Here is a 5,906-nt window from a genome sequence, read left to right on the forward strand (position 1 = left end):
TGAAAAATGATAGTGCGAGTGGGGCATCCGTGTACTTTGGACACATTCTTGTTAATTTGAAAGTTTCATATGACTTTAATGCCGGTGTTTGCAGCCTTTGTACATAGATTTTTGGAACCTTTACAACACGTTGTACATAATCCCACTGATTGTCAAACATGTATTTATGATCTTTGTACTGAGAATAATGAAGGCTTGTTAAAGACAATTGATGCAACAAACGTATCATACAGTAGGTCCCCTGTTTCGTTTTATTTAAATGTATTTGATGTATTTGATGATAATGATTTGTTGAACCAAAGCATGACACAACTATGTTCTACAGCGTTTGTGGTAAATCTGTGCACCCTCTTTCTTCACGAAATTCTTCCACAAGTTTACCGATCAACAACAAATCACGGAAAACATCATTAATAAATAAAGGTATTTCTGCTACCTTTGTTGAATGAATGCATGAGTTTTTCCTATTTCTTGATACATATTTGTATGTGTAGACGAAAAGCGTGTCTGGCGTATATATAAAATTTCAATCCTGGTATCTATGATGAGCTTATAAATTTTACAACCACTGGGTCGATGCCAATGCTGGTGGAGTTTAAATTCCCTGAGGGTATCACCAGCCTAGTAGTCAGCACATCTGTGTTGACTTGAGTTATCATTGATATGTTCATAATTATAAATTAACTGTTAACAACACTTTGAATTTTTGTAATACTAAGGCTTTTCTACCTCGGGAATAGATAATATTAGCTGTATTTGGCAAAACTTTTAGGAATTTTTGGTCCTCAATGCTCTTTAACTTCGTACTTTATTGGCCTATTTAACATTTTGTTATTCGAGCGTCACTGATGAGGTTTTTGTAGACGAAACGCGCGTCTGGCGTATATATAAAATCTCAATCCTTGTATCTATGAGTTTATTTAAATAAACTTTTTATTAAAGATAAATACATCATTTAGAGAGGCGAAAGATGCCAAAGGTCTATTCATAATTAAAATTAAAAAAATATTGTCATTAAACATTTACAATGTTTTGGCAAAATGAACTACAAATGATAAGGTTGAAAAGGAATACAAAAGAGGTGTGAAAAACCAAGGGGGGATTCAACAGTTAAGCTATATAAGCCTAAGAAAACTGGTATCATGGCAAAAACGACGAAAAGTTAAATACCTTAACAAATCACTAAATGGAAAACTTAAAAACTGTGAAACATCCACCAAAAATTGGGAGGATGTCGGGTTTTATGGAAAGGTAAGCAAATCATGCTTCGCTAGTGGCATCTCTCGTCTTACTAGTGTTTAGTGCAAAATTGGGTGATGTCATATAATTAAAGAAAAGAGAATGAAGTTTGGTAACAACAACTGGAACATATATTTGGGAAACTGTGATAAATAATCCGATGATAATAGGCTGATAATTTGTTGGACCAGACACCATTAGACCAAAGTTTGCCTGGGTTAAAATAACATTATTGTTTGACCTAACTCTCAACCGTTTATAAGCAATACATTTCCAGAAAATAAAAAAAAACGTTCCAAGACTCATGAGAATAGCAAGATTTGAAATATCGTATCAACTAAAAGATATTAGATACTCCATATGCAGGTGCTGTTGGAATGTTGATACATAGGAATGGAAAGTTAAAATTTGGGAGCCAGCATACATTGCTTGTGTCGTACATTTTTGTTTTCAAACTCGTCAAATTCCATATGTAAGTAAACTCAGGAGGCAGACTTAACTGTGTCTATAGTGTCTTTTATTTCAATTGTGTTTAAACACATTAAAACAAAGTCACCAAATTCAAATTATTAAATAAGTAGACACCATGCATCTATATAGCGGGAAACAGTGAAATAACAAAAATACGAATTCCAAGAAAAATTCATATCAAAATCTCAAACATTTCAAACGAATGGAACACAACTGTCATATTCCTGACTTGGTACAGGCATTTCCTTATGTAAAAAATGTGGTTTTATAGCAAGCTGGACCTCTCACTTGTATGATAAATTCCACTATATTGACAACAATGTTTGAAAAAAAACAGACCTAAAAGGTAAAAATGTCAAAAATAGGGGAACAGCAGTCAACATTGTGTATAATTTTAATGACATATAGACAAAAGCAAAAATGAAGGACAAGATTACAAAAAAGTGACCACAGCACAGCAACGCATTAGCTGGATGCATACGTACCCAGCCACACCAAAGGGATATTACAGTAAAGGTTGATAATTAACAAAGACAAATAAAAAGTACACTTTAACACGTCATTGAGATGATAAACAACGGCAGAACCTTGAATCTATACTTCAAGACCACCAGGTGATCATTTATGAAGTTGATACGGATTTTTTATCAACAAGGTTGAACTTTTTTTAGAAAAAGAATGAGACGTTCTTTTGCACAATCATGGTTCATCAACTTTCTACTCAGACACTGGGTAGCAGCTGCAAGCTCTTGAATGCCGAATGTGTTGGGCAATTTAAACTCCATATGCTGATAAAGTTTGTTTATTGCTACAAAGGTGGGGAACGTTGGTAATTTTTAACGTAAAACCGTATCGTTCATCTTAGATTCTGGTACTAAAGATTAGATGGAGGAAGTTTCAAATATAAATGGAAAGAACATCATCAATATATCTGAATGTGCAATTAAATGATCTGGCATCTTTGATCCTCTTGTGACGTTTTTTGACAAGTGAACATGAAGTTAATATATGCTAAGTTACCTTTAATTTATCTTAATAAAACTTATCTCTGCTGATAAGATTGTATTGTCAGATATGTAACCTATTCGTAGTAGTAATTGCTATGAACATGTCAAAACTACATGTCCATAGAAGGATATTATTAATTCTATTGTTCGGAGAAGGGCTTCATGCAGTATCTGTAGTTGACGAAACGAACGTGTTGAGAGAAGAGTTGCGGGATATTAGAGATTCTGTCAAAGTTTTGGTCCACAGGATTGACGAACTTGAAAAAGAAAACAAGATTCTTCAGAAATGTGATTGTCGAGGAGACCACATAGGCAAAACCAAAAATCTACATCAGAGTAATAACACAAAAAGAGAAAGTGATAGCCAACGTCTCCATAGTGTCAAAGAATGTAAAACAGTGATATCAAATCCAATCAAAAGACGTTCTGTGTCAGTTAAAGTTGCTTTTCGAGCTTATGTGACTGGACCCATTTCCAATCTTGGAGACAACCAGATCATACCATTTAGCTCTGTTCCATTTGACACGCACAGCGCATTTCATGGCGACAGCGGTGTCTTCACTTCTCCTAAAAATGGACTTTATGCTTTTTTCTGCACAATATTAGTTTATTATGAACAGAGATTAGAATTTGAAATTGTAAGAGACGGTAATATTTTAGCATATGGTGGAAGCTATGGCAATCAAGCAGAGCATAAAGATTATGGAAGCGGGACAACTTCAACAATAGTACAGCTTAATGCAGGAGAAAAGGTTTACGTTCGAGTTCATGGCAACATTCATCCCTCATCTGGACAGATAATTTTTCAGGGGTTTTCATACTTTATGGGATTTATTCTGAATTAAGAGCTTTAGAATTAATGAACAGATAAAGTACGGCTTCGTTGATATTGCGAACATTCTGGAAATATTAAATATTTGATATTATCTCGTTTTGAGGTTCAATATCTGTTCTATTAATTATTGCTGATAGTTGATTGGTTTTTTTAAGTTGTGTTCAACACCAATGTTTGTTTTCAAAATTTTCAAGACTTTGGGTTACACAAAATAAGGTTTCTTATCTATTTGCCAATATATTCTAAGCAAGCTACATTCAATAAAGCATTCGAATCCAACCTTCATATAAGCATTGTGGTCGCATTTTTATTGTTGACCCATTTATATTGATAAGATGCTTTTCATTTAAAGTAGGTTACTATATCCTCCTTCTCATTCCACTGTTTTTAATCTAATTTCAACCATAGTTCATAACCACCTAATACAACATATAAAATTATTGAAATGTCCACCAAGCAAACGTAGTTTGATCTGTATCATGTTCAAATATGATATTACGATATAACCCAAACGAAAACAAACCGAAGCCGTGAAAAAATTAAGTCAAAACACGTTGAAATGTTCCAACTGATATCATGGTAATGATCTGACTACAGTCATTGCAAAATAACTTAATACTGATCAATGATCCATAAACATTATGTCGATGTTAAATGAACGCTGTAATTGGTTCATTCTAAACTAACTAAAACTATAAATAAAGGCAACAGTAGAATACCGCTGTTCGAAAGTCATAAATCGATTGAGAGAAAACAAATCCGGATGACAAACTAAAACTGAGGTAAACACATCAACTTTAAGATCGAAAACAACGAAACATCAGAAACACAGAAGTGCAACAAAAAACAAAACGATTATGCAACACACACAGACACTAACTATAAGATAACAACTGCCATTTTCCTTTTTTAAAACTGGTTTTGCGGCTAGCCGAACCTCGCGCTTTTATGGCAATGTTAAATATAACATTTAAACGATAACACTAATAATAGAAAATTAATACATCAGCATAAATTTAATAGTAAATTCTTAAAGTAAATTGACAGCTAACCACCTCAAGAAAATACAATATTTCTTTATACATAATTTTAACGCAGTGTAAGGGAGGTAATCCAACATATTATGTTTGGATAACTTTTGGATTACCTCCCTTACACTGCTTTAAAATTGACTTAATAGTCCATTAACCAAGAAACCCTCGTGTTTCCCCCCTTTTTTCCCCTAATTCCTAAACGGTTTGAGCCATAAATCCCAAGCCATTCCTAACCATCCCTTTGTGGTATGGAAAAAGAGGGACGAAAGATACCAAAGGGACAGTCAAACTCATAAATCTAAAACAAACTGACAACGCCATGGCTAAAAATGAAAAAGACAACAGAACCAGGTGCTCCGCAGGGCGCAGCTTTATACGACCGCAGAGGTCGAACCCTGAACAGTTGGGGCAAGTATGGACAAAACATTCAAGCGTGATACAGCTCTGAATTTGGATTGTGATCAAATTTTTGACATTACATGGTTTTTTTTACACAAAACAAATGTCAAGATTTTACAAATCAATTAAAGATTTCTTCTTCAAACTTTTTAAATCTAAAATTAAATAGTTGACACAGCATAGGTTTCTGACACAGAATGAATGTGGTCTAATGAACTTAAAATATTTTTTTTTGCCTTTGAGCAATTCACTATGCTGTTGAATATTAATCCTCTCAAAAAAATGTTTGAAGAAATTTTCTTTTTATTTATGAAATCTGAAATGAGAAAAATTTAACCCCCCCCCCCCTTTTTTTCACATCCCCGTTTCCCTTTTTCCAAAACTGATATCAATTCAAATTTCTAATGGAGTTTGCAACAATAACTACTCTTTTAAATACATCATAAAATATTAAAATGTAAAATAAAGTGCTTGTTATCACTGAATGGTAAAGATTGGTTGGTAGTAAAAGTGAATATACATTGTTTATTGTATAAAACAATAAAAAAAAACTTCATCAGCAACATTTTATATTGGCAAATTTCCAATGAAGTTATTTACATAAAGTTATTGGCAAATAAAAATAGAAAATGACATCATAGTCATGTCTGGCAAATGTCCAACATACATTATCTAAAAACATTTTAGATAAGATAAGGAAAAAAAGCTTCATCAGCAACATTTTATATTGGCAAATTTCCAATGAAGTTATTTACATAAAGTTATTGGCAAATAAAAATAGAAAGTGACATCATAGTCATGTCTGGCAAATAATTTTCCAACATATATTATCAACTTCTTTTCTATACAAAGAAAGATAACTCCAATTGAAAATTAATTGCTATTGCACAATATTGTGCAATTAGATATTTCTTGCTATTG

The sequence above is a fragment of the Mytilus galloprovincialis genome, chromosome 3 (genome assembly GCF_965363235.1).
Source record: "Mytilus galloprovincialis chromosome 3, xbMytGall1.hap1.1, whole genome shotgun sequence".
Classification (NCBI taxonomy): Eukaryota; Metazoa; Mollusca; class Bivalvia; order Mytilida; family Mytilidae; genus Mytilus; species Mytilus galloprovincialis.